Below are 15195 nucleotides of genomic sequence, written 5' to 3' on the forward strand. Positions count from 1 at the left end.
GGAGGGAGGGCGAGAGAGAAAGGGGAGAGATAGGGGGAGTGGGAGGGAGGCGCGAGAGAGAAGAGAGAGATAGGGGGAGAGGGGGAGAGAGGGCGAGAGAGAAGAGAGAGATAGGGGGGAGAGGAAGGAAAGAGAGAGATAGGGGAGAGGGAGGGAGGGGCAAGAAGAAAAGGAAGATAGGGGAGAGGGAGAGAGGGCGAGAGAGAAAGAGAGAGATAGGGGAGAGGGAGGGAGGGCGAGAGAGAAAGAGAGAGATAGGGGGAGAGGGAGGGAGGGGAGAGTACTTACACATTGCAGATAGTTCACTAACCCATTCAAATCCCTACAAGAGGATCCCGTTATAGCCTATGCAATAATAACTACCCAAAATCCACAAAATATCACATTTTCTCTGATGTTTCCATCTTAGAAAATGGTTTTCTTTCCCAATCAAAATGAAATCGGAAAGCAATAGTTGCAAGTTTAAGGAGTCTCTCTACCTCCTTTCGTCACCCCTCTCTCCCTCTTTCTTCCCTCTGGCTCCTCACCCTTTCACTGTCATCTCCTTCCTCACCCCCCCCCCCCCCTTCTCTCCCTCTTTCTCCCTCTGGCTCTCTCACCCTCTTTCTTCCCTCTCTCACCCTTTCACTGCCCTCTCCCCCCCTCTCCCTCTCTCTCCCTCTTTCTTCCCTCTCTCACCCTTTCACTGCCCTCTCCCTCTCTCTCCCTCTTTCTTCCCTCTCTCACCCTTTCACTGCCCTCTCCCCCCTCTCCCTCTCTCTCCCTCTTTCTTCCCTCTGGCTCTCTCACCCTTTCACTGCCCTCTCCCCCCCTCTCCCTCTCTCTCCCTCTTTCTTCCCTCTCTCACCCTTTCACTGCCCTCTCCCCCCCCTCCCTCTCTCTCCCTCTTTCTTCCCTCTGGCTCTCTCACCCTTTCACTGCCCTCTCCCCCCCTCTCCCTCTCTCTCCCTCTTTCTTCCCTCTCTCACCCTTTCACTGCCCTCTCCCCACCTCTCCCTCTCTCTCCCTCTTTCTTCCCTCTCTCACCCTTTCACTGCCCTCTCCCCCCCTCTCCCTCTCCTTCCCTCTTTCTTCCCTCTCTCACCCTTTCACTGCCCTCTCCCCCCCTCTCCCTCTCTCTCCCTCTTTCTTCCCTCTTTTCTCTCTCACCCTTTCACTGCCCTCTCCCCCTCTCTCCCTCTCTCTCCCTCTTTCTTCCCTCTGGCTCTCTCACCCTTTCACTGCCCTCTTCACCCCCCCCCCTCTCTTTCTCTCTCTCACACACGTTCTTTCTGCTAATGAACCAGAGGCGGTATTGTGATAGGATATGACCTGTAGGAGATAAACAACACATCGGCTTTAATCTGAAAATCTGTGTCTCGAGTCGTTACATACTGTAAACACTGCAGTAACAGTTTGCTTAAGGGACTTCCTCATTAAGCCGCCTTGGTGTCTCGAGCCTCGATGCTGTAAATGCTTGCGCTTTGTGGTGTGTGGTGTGTGCTTACAAAACACACCATAATAGACGGTTACACTGACTTCCTCGCATACTGTGAGTACGCAAATGAAAGAACGGCACACAGGGGAAAAGTATTTGAACTGTTCCATTGTAAACAAGTTTTTTGTTGTTGTTTTGTTGTTGCTATGCCGGGTTTGACAGCCGTGTTTTTTCAAAGTGCTACAGTGCTGTTGATTGTCCATTTCTCTGCAGCTTGCAAATGCCTAAAGCCAAAGCAGAAGAAAGAGAAGAGGAGAGAGGAACAGAGAGAGAGAGAGAGAGAGAGAGAGAGAGAGACAGAGAGAGCGTGTGAGAGAGAGGAGAGAGGAACAGAGAGAGAGAGAGCGTGTGAGAGAGAGAGAGAGGAGAGAGGGACAGAGAGAGAGAGAGCGTGTGAGAGAGAGGAGAGAGGGACAGAGAGACAGAGAGAGCGTGTGAGAGAGAGGAGAGAGGGACAGAGAGACAGAGAGAGCGTGTGAGAGAGAGGAGAGAGGGACAGAGAGAGAGAGAGTGTGTGAGAGAGAGGAGAGAGGGACAGAGAGACAGAGAGAGCGTGAGAGAGAGAGGAGAGAGGGACAGAGAGAGAGAGCGTGTGAGAGAGAGGAGAGACAGACAGAGAGACAGAGAGAGAGAGCGTGTGAGAGAGAGGAGAGAGGGACAGAGAGAGAGAGAGCGTGTGAGAGAGAGGAGAGAGCGTGTGAGAGAGAGGAGAGAGGGACAGAGAGACAGAGAGCGTGTGAGAGAGAGGAGAGAGCGTGTGAGAGAGAGGAGAGAGGGACAGAGAGACAGAGAGCGTGTGAGAGAGAGGAGAGACAGACAGAGAGACAGAGAGCATGTGAGAGAGAGGAGAGACAGACAGAGAGACAGAGAGCATGTGAGAGAGAGGAGAGACAGAGAGAGACAGAGAGCGTGTGAGAGAGAGGAGAGACAGACAGAGAGAGAGAGCGTGTGAGAGAGAGGAGAGAGGGACAGAGAGAGAGAGCGTGTGAGAGAGAGGAGAGACAGACAGAGAGACAGAGAGAGAAACAGAGAGAGAATAAGAGAGAGAGCTTGAGTTTTAAAAAACTTTATTGGGTCTGGGAAACCACAACACAATAAACACTCAAACAAACAAAAGCATGGTTAAACATCAATTAAAAACTCAACACCAAATCTTCCTCTAAGTTAACAAGCACAACAACCTCCGAATACCCCATATGCTCATAAACAACCCAATGTAATTAACCAGTGTGTAACAGGCAAACTCAGTCCTTAGTCTGCCAAATTGCTAATTTAGCTGCTCCTGACACAAAGTTAAGTAAGAGAACTACACCCCTTCGGCTAAACTTGTACTTTGGCCCAAATGTGACTCGTTTCAGGAAACTAGGCGTATGTCACGCGTCAACCCTTCACAGGAGAGCAGTTTGAATGTACATTTTGGGGTATGTTTTTTGGCAGAAATGCTTCTAGAACATGTGAACTTTCATGTGCCTTAATAACAAACTTCTATGCCATCAGTAAATACGAATACAATTGTTAAATTACGAGCCTAGTTGGTTTAACCCCAGAAAAAGTCAGCAACCTTCCTGCTAGCCATGATTGGCTGAGATAATGAGTGGGCTGGACATTTTTTTATAAAAAAAAGAAATGTATTTCATCTTTATTTAAAGGTAGGCTAGTTGAGAACAAGTTCTCATTTGCAACTGCGACCTAGCCAAGATAAAGCATAGCAATTCGACACAATACAACAACACAGAGTTACACATGGAATAAACAAAACATACAGTCAATAATACAGTAGAACAAAGAAAACAAAAATCTATATACAGTGAGTGCAAATGAGGTAAGATAAGGGAGTTAAGGCAATAAATAGGCCATGGTGGCGAAGTAATTACAATATAGCAATTAAACCCTGGAATGGTAGATGTGCAGAAGATGAATGTACAAGTAGATACTGGGGTGGAGCAAGATAAAGGAGCAAGATAAATAAATAAATACAGTATGGGTATGAGGTAGGTAGACAGATGGGCTATGTACAGGTGCAGCGATCTGTGAGCTACTCTGACATGCCGAGAGATGAGTTCGGATTGGTCTGCCATGTAGCGTGCTTCTGTCTATAACATGAGCTGGTCAGTATGTGTAGGTAATCCTACACAATCCTGTTGCTCTCCACTTTCTGAAGGACCAAGTTTTTAAATAAGTAGAATTAGGGTATGATAGCTAAGGAAATGGAGTAAACACCTGTCTCCGGATTACATCTTCAAACTAAGGGCAATGATGGTATCCGTGACAGAGGGAGAAGCGTCCATCCATGTATACAGGTAAGAGAGTCTAGCTAGTTACATTGTCAGATATTACACATTTCTAATTTTGTCAGAAATTCGTTTTCAATTCAAGTTAAAATGTAACGTTAGCTGGCTGGCTCGCTCGCTAGCCAACGTTACGTGTATGATCTGTGTAGTAATATTATTCATATGTCAGAGCCATTTGCTCTGCTAGTTATAGCCTAATGTTAGTAAACATTGACAAAAAGCATAATTAAATTGTTGCCATACAGTAAACTCATCCAAGACAAAAAAAGACCCCCAAACCCAAGGCTTTCATTGTTTTGAAAAAGTACTAGTGGGCCACACGGTCAAAAGCCTTCTCCTGACAGTTTACAAATGTCTAAAACATGTCTAAAACATCTCTTATTACAAACAAGTGCTCATTAGAGCGATCAGGTACACAGTAAGACTGGTCATTGTGGACCAACAGCCCCAGATATCATTTCAACCTGTTTGAGAGACACTTAGATATCATTTTATATTCTGCACACAGCAATGCAACAGGTCGGCAATTTTTTTAAAGAGCCAAATCCCTCTTTTTTGGCAACAATTAAAGCACAGCACATTGACAAGATACAGAAAGAGAACCCTCATGAAAAGATTCTCACACCACTTCATAACAATAACAGATGTTATTGAGAGTGTAGCGAAATACTTGTGCATCTAGTTCCGACAGTGCAGCAATATCTAGCAACTAATATCTTACAATTCCACAACAAATACCTAATACACACAAATCTAAGTAAAGGAATGGAACATACCTATATCCATCCTGCCCTGCCTATCTAAGGTCTTCGAAAGCCAAGTCAACAAATAAATCACTGACCATCTCGAATCCCACCGTACCTTCTCCGCTGTGCAATCTGGTTTCCGAGCCGGTCACGTGTGCACCTCAGCCACGCTCAAGGTACTAAACGATATCATAACCACCATCGATAAAAGACAGTACTGTGCAGCCATCTTCATCGACCTGGCCAAGGCTTTCGACTCTGTCAATCACCATATTCTTATCGGCAGACTCAGTAGCCTCGGTTTTTCTAATGACTGCCTTGCCTGGTTAACCAACTACTTTGCAGACAGAGTTCAGTGTGTCAAATCGGAGGGCATGTTGTCCGGTCCTCTGGCAGTCTCTATGGGGGTGCCACATGTTTAAATTCTCGGGCCGACTCTTTTCTCTGTATATATCAATGATGTTGCTCTTGCTGCGGGCGATTCCCTGATCCACCTCTACGCAGACGACACCATTCTGTATACTTTTGACCCTTCCTTGGACACTGTGCTATCTAATCTCCAAACGAGCTTCAATGCCATACAACACTCCTTCCGTTCCCCTCTTGTACAAGCTGCAACTCAGTACCCTCAACACAAACAACTTGTTCCTCATCAACAGGTACTTGTGGCTGCTCTACCACTGTCGGCCCACCTCTCCCTACATCAGTGGGCCCAGACGTTATGAGGACCACCTGCATCCCGCCCTCCGCCTTCTCCCTTTTCAGGCAAGCAGGTCGCTTTTTGCCAACATCCCCACACTCAAAAAAACATTGACTTCCCGTACTAGCATAACCATATACAGTCTGTTGTCATTCTTGACTTTAAACGATAACTCCAAAGTCTGCTCCGGTGAGTACAAAAACATAAACACCTATCACCAAAACGACATAACCTGTTTCAGTTTGCATCCCAGCGGGACAATTTTAATGGAACTTGCAAACTTCCCAAACCACAATAACATTGGGAATAAATGGCTGTACATGCGAAATCGTAAAAGCTCACCAGAGCAAATTTGAATAAACATACCTTTAAGATTTAAGAAACCTTTACCATTCGATCGACAAGACGCTCTTAAATTAAGAAAAACCACCAACGCTTTACTCATCCACGATGCATAAACAACATTTCATTCCTTCTCTCCTACGGCGACCAAAAACTCCTCCACAGTGACAGTACTGCAGCTTCAGTAACAAAGTTGAAGCCGGGCCGAAGTGACAATCCCGATGTGGGTCGCCATCCCCACCAAAACCAGGCCAATTCCAACAAGTAATCCAATATACCTAATTACACCACAAACATTTTTCAATAATAATCATCCAAAGGAAAAGGAAAACCACCAGGAAAAGGAAACAGTCTGTAGTCTGTTTAGGATCATGTTGTAGTCTGTTTAGGATCATGTTGTAGTCTGTTTAGGATCATGTTGTAGTCTGTTTAGGATCATGTTGTAGTCTGTTTAGGATCATGTTGTAGTCTGTTTAGGATCATGTTGTAGTCTGTTTAGGATCATGTTGTAGTCTGTTTAGGATCATGTTGTAGTCTGTTTAGGATCATGTTGTAGTCTGTTTAGGATCATGTTGTAGTCTGTTTAGGATCATGTTGTAGTTGTTTAGGATCATGTTGTAGTCTGTTTAGGATCATGTTGTAGTCTGTTTAGGATCATGTCGTAGTCTTTTTAGGATCATGTTGTAGTCTGTTTAGGATCATGTTGTACTGAGTTTAGGATCATGTTGTACTCAGTTTAGGATCATGTCGTACTCTGTTTAGGATCATGTTGTACTCAGTTTAGGATCATGTCGTACTCAGTTTAGGATCATGTTGTACTCAGTTTAGGATCATGTCGTACTCAATTTAGGATCATGGCGTAGTCAGTTTAGGATCATGTCGTACTCAGTTTAGGATCATGGCGTAGTCAGTTTAGGATCATGTTGTACTCAGTTTAGGATCATGGCGTAGTCAGTTTAGGATCATGTTGTACTCAGTTTAGGATCATGTCGCAGTCAGTTTAGTATCATGGCACGGTCTGTGTAGTCTGTTTAGGATCATGTCGTAGTCAGTTTAGGATCATGTTGTACTCAGTTTAAGATCATGGCGTACTCAGTTTAGGATCATGTCGTACTCAGTTTAGGATCATGTCGTAGTCAGTTTAGGATCATGGCGTGGTCTGTGTAATCTGTTTAGGATCATGGCATGGTCTGTGTAGTCTGTTTAGGATCATGGCATGGTCTGTGTAGTCTGTTTAGGATCATGGTGTGGTCTGTGTAGTCTGTTTAGGATCATGGCGTGGTCCGTTTAGGATCATGTTGTAGTCTGTTTAGGATCATGGCATAGTCGGTTTAGGATCATGTTGTAGTCAGGTTAGGATCATGGCATAGTCTGTTTAGGATCATGGCATAGTCGGTTTAGGATCATGTTGTAGTCAGGTTAGGATCATGTCGTAGTTGGTTTAGGATCATGTTGTAGTCAGTTTAGGATCATGGCATAGTCGGTTTAGGATCATGTTGTAGTCAGGTTAGGATCATGGCATAGTCTGTTTAGGATCATGTTGTAGTCAGTTTAGGATCATGGCATAGTCGGTTTAGGATCATGTTGTAGTCAGGTTAGGATCATGGCATAGTCTGTTTAGGATCATGGCATAGTCGGTTTAGGATCATGTTGTAGTCAGTTTAGGATCATGTCGTTGTTGGTTTAGGATCATGTCGTAGTCAGTTTAGCATCACGGCATGGTCTGTGTAATCTGTTTAGGATCATGGCGTGGTATGTGTAGTCTGTTTAGGATCATGACGTGGTCTGTGTAGTCTGTTTAGGATCATGGCGTGGTCTGTGTAGTCTGTTTAGGAGCATGGCGTGGTCTGTGTAGTCTGTTTAGGATCATGGCGTGGTCTGTGTAGTCTGTTTAGGATCATGGCGTGGTCTGTGTAGTCTGTTTAGGATCATGGCGTTGTCTGTGTAGTCTGTTTAGGATCATGGCTGCTATGAGTGATGCACATGTGGTTAACATGTTCACCGTGAACGCACCTGCTCCCAGGGTTATTAGTTATGAGTGCGTGTGTGTGTGTATAAGGGGAAGGTACAGTTGTCCCCGGGGTAGAGGGGGTAGTGAGGGCCTCCATTGACCCAAGAAGATCAAAAGCTGGAAACGACATATGACTGCTTTTCCCTCATAGGAGACACATAAGCACGCCTAAATGCGCACACACACAGACAGACACACACAGAGACAATTACACACTGACAGACAGACACACCCCCCTCTCTCTTTTTCTCTCTCACACATACACACACATAAACACATACTCACACACCCATGCACTCATAACAAATAACACACAAATCCATTCTAATTCATGACCACACACCCATCAGAGGTCAGCACTTTGCAAACAGAAAGAATGATATCATCATCCATCATGCTGTCTGTCTCAGTCTATTCTTTCAATTTCTCTCTCCAGCCCGCCCTCCCTTGATCACTCCTTCTACCCCTCTTTCTGTTTCTCTCCCCCCTCTTTCTCCATCTCCCCCCTCTCTCTCTTTCTCCACCTGGAGAAGTACAGAACCACTAATGAGCAGACTGCTGAGCTGGTGTTATTTCCAATAAACAAGACGAGCGACAATATCAAGAACATCGCTCTCTCACAAACACAAACAGCCACCATCGTCTCATTAGAGCAGAACTTGACGTTTACATCCCAAATGGCACCCTATTCTCTGGTCAAAAGTAGTGCACTAGGGAATAGGGTGCCATTTGGGAACAACCTACATTGGCTATGGAGCAATATGAGTGATATGCCTTTAGGTGGAGATAGATCTCTCTGTATTCCTGTGAGGGTTTGGTACCCTGGTATAAACAGAGCTTTCTGTCCCTGTGGCCATTGGTTTCAATGAAAGGAAGCCAGTGTGGAACATACATACACATAGGGAGACCGCACACACACACACACAACAAACACACACACACACACACACACACACACACACACACACACACACACACACACACACACACACACACACACACACACACACACAATGAATTCACACATGAAGTCCCTAGAAGGAGAGAACTGAGTGGAACACGATGAACAGGGAAGGCTCAATCTGCTTTCTCTCCTCTCCCTCTCTCCTTAGTGTTGTTTCTCTCCTTTTGTCTGCCCAGAGAAGAGGACACAAAGTGAATTAACTCTAGCCTAGACAAGCTCTGGAGAAAGGAAGAAGGGGAGAGGGGAGAGAAGGAGGGAGGGGAAGTGGAAATAAGCAATACATATGGGGGTGCTTACAGCAATCAACTTCACCTTAGAAAGAAACACACACACACACGCTAGCAAGCAAGCACACACACACACACAGACACACACAAAGACACACACACAGACACACACACACACTGTCAGACTGACCTCTTTATAGAGGCTAAATCAAACCAACCCTGGGAGAGTATTCAGTGGAGAAACCATCGATTCTCCATTTTTCATATCACGTCAAGGAATATGACGGGTCTAAGTTTGAATTGGCTATGAATATAGACCTATAATACCTGTATCTGTTGATGGGAACAGTTACAGGTATTGGTCTCGTTGGTCTCGTTAGAATTTGGCAAAGCAGTGGGACTAACCGTTGTAGTTATATTTGACATTTTTGTCATTTAGCGGACGCTCTTACAGTTAGTGCATTCATCTTAAGATAACCACATACCACAAGCATAGAAAGTAAATGTTTCCTCAATAACATAGCTATCAGTAGAGTCAGAGGTAGAAGGGGGGGGTCAAATGCGAGGGCTGGTTTAAGTATATATTATTTTATTTTATTTATACATTTTGGGGGGGAATCGAGATGAGGAGGATTATTTAAGATACCCCCCTGTAGGTTTGGGAGGGCCAAGAGATCTGAAGTGGCAGAACGGAGTGCTCGGGTTGGGGTGTAGGGTTTGAGCATAGCCTGATGGTAGGGAGGGGGAGTTCCTCTTGCTGTTCCGTAGGTAAGCACCATGGTCTTGTAGTGGATGCGAGCTTCGACTGGAAGCCAGTAGAGTGTGTGGAGGAGCGGGGGTGACATGAGAGAACTTGGAAAGGTTGAAAACCAGGTGGACTGCAGTGTTCTGGATAAGTTGCAGGGGTTGGATGGCACAAGCAGGGAGCCCAGCAAACAGCAAGTTGCAGTAGTCCAGATCGGAGAGGACAAGTGCCTGGATTAGGACCTGCGCCGCTTCTTGTCTGAAGTAGGGTTGTACTCTACGGATGTTGTAGAGCTTGAACCTGCAGGGCTGGGTCACTGCTTTGATGTTTACAGAGAACGACAGGGTGTTGTCCAGGGTCACACCAAGGTTCTTTGCACTCTGGGAGGGCAATACTGTGGAGTTGTCAACTGTGATGGAGGGGTCGTTGAGCGGGCAGGCCTTCCCCGGGAGGAAGAGCAGTTCCGACTTGTCAAGGTTGAGCCTGAGGTGATGGGCCGACATCCAAGTTGAGATATCTGCCAGGCATGCAGAGATGCGTGTCGCCACCTGGGTGTCAGAAGGGAGGAAGTAGCAATGGTAGGAGAGACCATGTAAGGATATGACGGAGCCGAGAGACTTGGTGTATAGACTTGTAAATGTAGAGGGCCTAGAACCGAGCCATGGGGGACACCAGTAGTGAGAGTATGTGGTACAGGCACAGATCCTCTCCACGTCACGTGGTAGGAGCGGCCTGCCAGTTAGGATGCAATCCAAGAGTGTGCAGCGCCTGAGACACCCAGCCTTGAGAGGGTGGAGAGGAGGATCTGAAGGTTCACAGTGTCGAAGACAGCGGAAAGATCTAGCAGGATAAGAAAATAGGATAGAGAGTCAGCTTTAGCAGTGTGGAGAGCCTCTGTGACATAGAGATGAGCAGTCTTGGTAGAGTAACCCGACTGGTTCTGAGAAAGTTGATCAGAGACAGAATGCTCAAGTGTTTTGGAAAGAAAAGAAAGAAGGGATGCAGGTCTATAGTTTATGATGTCAGGTGAGTCAAGTGTTGGTTTCTTGTTTTTGAGGAGGGGAGCAACTCGGGCCATTTTGAAGTCAGAGGGTAGCCAGTAGCCAGTGGTCTGGGATGAGTTGATGGGGGAAGTGAGAAATGGGAGAAGGTCTCCAGAGATGGTCTGGAGAAGGGAGTAGGGGATGGGATCGACCGGGCAGGTTGTCGGGCAGCCAGACCTCACTTGTCACAGGATGTCATCTGGAGAGAAAGGGGAGAAAGAGGTCAGGGCATAGGGTAGTTCTGTGTAAATGAGACCAGTGGAATCAATAGGCTGAGTGAATGAGTAACGGATGTCGACAACTTTAAAAAAAACTTGTTGTTGACTAAGTCATCCACAGAGAGGGAGGTGGGAGGGTTTCAAGGATTAAAGAGGGAAGAGAGTTTCCTAGGGTTAGAGACAGAAGTTTGACATTTGGAATGGTAGAAAGTGGCTTTAGCAGCGGATACAGAGAAAGAGAAGGGGAGGCCGTGAAAGGAAGATAGGTCCTTTGGAAGTTTAGTTTTCCTTCATTTTCGCTCAGCTGCCCGCAGCCCTGTTCTCTAAGCTCGCAATGAGTCACTCAGCCATGGAGCAGTAGAGGAGGGCCGACCCGTCCGGGAGGAAAAGGAACAGTGCCATAGTATACGGAAATGGAGGAGAGTAAAAAAGGAGAGTAAAAAACTGTTAAAATAGTGTCTGTGAGTATCACAGAACTGATTTAGCAGGCGAAAACCAGAGAAAAATCCATTCAGGAAGTAGTTTCTTTTGTTGGTTTTGTAGTTTTCTATTCAATGCCATTACAGTAGCCACTGACTTAGGACTCCAATTACAGCTCCTATGCCTTCCACTAGATGTCCACTGTCTTTAGAAATCGTTTCAGGCTTGTATTCTTATAAATGAGGGAGTAAGACCAGTCCGAACGAGTGGACCCTAACGTGACGCAAGTTTTTTCAGGCGCATGTGCATCTCTTGTTTACCTTTTATATTGACGAAGTTATTGTCCAGTTGAAATATTATAGATCATTTAGGCTAAAAAAACAACCTGAGGATTGAATATAAACATTGTTTGACATGTTTCTATGAACTTTACGGATACAATTTAGATTTTTTGTCTGATTGTTTTGACTGAGTTTGAGCCTGTGGATTACTGAAGAAAACGCTCTAACGGAGGTTTTTGGATATAAAGAGACTTCATTGAACAAAAGGAACATTTACTGAGTGAATGAATGTCTTCTGATTGCCACCATATGAAGATCATCAAAGGTAAGGGAATAATTTTATCTCTATTTCTGAGTTTTGTAACGCTTCTGCTTGGCTGGTTACTGTTTGTAATAATTTGTCAACTGGGCAATGTTCTGGGCTAGGTATGTTCTGGGCTAAGTATGCTTTCGCCGAAAAGCATTTTATAAATATGACACTGTGGTTGGTTTAACAAGAAGTTCATCTTTAAACCTATGTAAAATATGTTTTTTTTCCCCTGAATTTTTGAGCATTTCTGTAATTGAATTTGGCGCTCTGCAACCTCATTGGATGTTGGCCAGATGGGATGTCCCACATACCCTAGAGAGGTTAAACCCACCCCAAACCCTACACACACACACACACACACACACACACACACACACACACACACTCATGCAGGCACACACATACACACAACTGCCTCAAAATGAGAGGAACCCTCAGTAAAACCAATGCACCAACTAAGTGGCCTTGTGGAGTGTCCAGACTCTACAAATGGTAACCAATATCCTCTGCTTGGCACTCCACAATAATGTCACACCCTGACTGGTTTCACCTGTCTTTGTGCTTGTCTCCACCCCCCTCCAGGTGTCGCCCATCCTCCCATTATGCCCTGTGTATTTATACATGTGTTCTCTGTTTGTCTGTTGCCAGTTCGTCTTGTCTTGTCAGGTCTTACCAGCGTTCTCTCCCTACTTCCTGCATCTCTAGTTCTGTTTCCTAGTTTTTCCCGGTTCTGACCAGTCCGCCTGCCTTGACCTCGAGCCTACCTGCCGTCCTGTACCTGCCTGACTCTGACCAGATTACAAACCTCTGCCTGCCCTGACCCCAAGCCTGCCTGCCGTCCTGTACCTGCTTGACTCTGACCTGATTACAAACCTCTGCTTGCCCTCGACCTGCCCTTTGCCTACCCCATGTTTCTAATAAATCATTTGAGAACTGTACTATCTGCCTCATGTGTCTGCATCTGTGTCATATCCTGAGTTGTGATAGTACGAACTGGCCATGACTGACAGATTACAGACCTTGGCAGAACGCCAGAACCGTGCCTTCAACACATTGCTGGAGCAATTCAGTGGATTGTCTGAGGCAGCTCAATCTACCCCGGCTTCCCAAGAACCCTGTTTACCTCCTCCAGAGTGCGAAGCTGGAGATCCTGGATCCTACCGGGTGTTTCTCTCCCAATGTTCTCATCTTTGAGCTGCAGCCCTCTCCATTTCCATTGGATTGCTCGAGGATAGCGTACGTGATAATGCTGATGTCCGGGAGGGCTCTTGCCTGGTCTACGGCAGTGTGGGAGCAATAATCCACCATTTTCCTCAGATTGGAGGAGTTCGTGGTGGAGGTACGGAAAGTGTTCGATTCTCCATTGTCCGGGAGACTGCTCCAATTACATCAGGATTCCTGTAGTGTAGCAGATTACGTGGTGTATTTTCACACATTGGCGGCTGAGAGTGCCTGGAACCCGGAAGCCCTGTTCGACGCGTTCCATAACGGGTTGTCGGATGTGATTAAGGACGAGCTCGTGGCCCGGGAACTGCCCCTGGACCTCGACTCCCTCATTGCCCTGACCATCGGATCGATGGGGCGGCTACGGGAACGTAGGATGGAGAGGGAATCTGTTCCCTGTTGCCAACACTTGTCCTCGATTTCCACCTCGCCTCTGAATAGTCCCGGAAATCCCTGAAGCCCACATTTCCTAGTGGATCCGACGTCAGCCGAAGTCTCTCAGACGGTCACCAAGGGCTGTCGAGTCGTCTCCTCTGAAGCCCATGTAACTGGGCAGGGCTAGATTGCCTCCTGCTTAGCGCTTATGCAGACTTAACACCCAGAGCTGTCGGATATTGTGGAGCTATGGGACATTTTTCATTGCAATGTTCGTACTGTTAGACACCTAAGACAGCGCTACAGGGAAACAGGACAGACGGCTGATCGTCCTCGCAGTGGCAACAACAACTGCCCGTGTTACAGTGCTCAGAATGTCCACAATATGCTGAGAGAGGCTGGACTGAGGGCTTGTAGGCCTGTTGTAAGGCAGGTCCTCACCAAACATCACCGGCAACACCATCGCCTATGGGCACAAACCCACCGTTGCTGGACCAGACAGGACTGGCAAAAAGTGCTCTTCTCTGACGAGTCGTGGTTGTCTCACCAGGAGTGATGGTCGGATTTGTGTTTATCGTTGAAGGAATGAGCGTTACATCGAGGCCTGTACTCTGGAGTGGGATCGATTTGAAGGTGGAGGGTCCGTCATGGTCTGGGGCGGTGTCACAGCATCATCAGACTGAGCTTGTTGTCATTGCAGGCAATCTCAACGCTGTGCGTTACAGGGAAGACATCCTCTTCCCTCATGTGGTACCCTTCCTTGCAGGCTCATCCTGACATGACCCTCCAACATGACAACTCCACCAGCCATAGTGCTCGTTCTGTGCGTGATTTCCTGCAAGACAGGAATGTCAGTGTTCTACCATGGCCAGTGAAGAGTCTGGATCTCAACCCCATTGAGCATGTCTGGGACCTGTTGGATCGGAGGATGAGGGCTGGGGCCATTCCCTCCAGAAATGTCTGGGAACGTGCATGTGCCTTGGTGGAAGAGGGGGGTAACATCTCACAGCAAGAACTGGCAAATCTGGTGCAGTCCATGAGGAGGATATGCACTGCAGTACTTAATGCAGCTGGTGGCCACACCAGATACTGACTGTAATTTAGATTTTGACCCCTCCCCCTTTGTTCAGGGACAAATTATTCCATTTCTGTCTGTGAAACTGTGAAACTTTCACACATATTTACACATGTTAAGTTTGCTAAAAATAAACACAGTTGACAGTGAGAGGACGTTTCTTTTTATGCTGAGTTTAGTATGAACATATCACAATAACCTTACTATTCTCCCGATTTAACTTCACCATCTCCCACAGTCCGGTGTCCAAGAATGTGAAGGCAGATGCGCTGTCACGCCTCTATTGCCCCACTGCTAAACCATCGGACTCCAAGACCATCCTGGGGTATAGAGTACCGGTTCCGTGAGGCACATCGTTCCCAGCCAGACCCCGGGGGTGGGCTCGGCTAAATGGATGTTTGGTCTGGATTCTGTCCATATTTCGGTTCTGGAATGGGCTCATTCCTCTCGACGGCCTGCCATCCTGGCTCCCGTTAGGCCCTGTCCTTTGTACGACAATGTTTTTGGGTGGCCCACCTTGGTTCCTGACGTCTCAGCATTCGTTGCCGCCTGCACCTTGTGTGCCCAGAACAAGACTCCTTGGCAAGCTCCGGCTGGCCCAGTCAACCACTTCCCGTCCCTCACCGTCCCTGGTCACATATATTCCTAGACTTCGTCACTGGTCTCCCCCCGTCTGATGGCAACATGGTTATCCTTACTGTGGTGGACCGGTTTTCCAATGCCGCCCACTTCGTCCCTCTCCTCAA

General features: G+C 46.7%; 1 protein-coding gene across 3 annotated transcripts in view; it reads right to left on the minus strand.

Moving 5' to 3' along the window:
• LOC109873442 (glutamate receptor 4) overlaps window positions 1-15195 on the minus strand; it is a 188034-nt gene that overhangs the window by 93866 nt on the left and 78973 nt on the right. The window lies entirely within an intron of this gene.

Source organism: Oncorhynchus kisutch, linkage group LG28 (genome assembly GCF_002021735.2).
Source record: "Oncorhynchus kisutch isolate 150728-3 linkage group LG28, Okis_V2, whole genome shotgun sequence".
Classification (NCBI taxonomy): domain Eukaryota; kingdom Metazoa; phylum Chordata; class Actinopteri; order Salmoniformes; family Salmonidae; genus Oncorhynchus; species Oncorhynchus kisutch.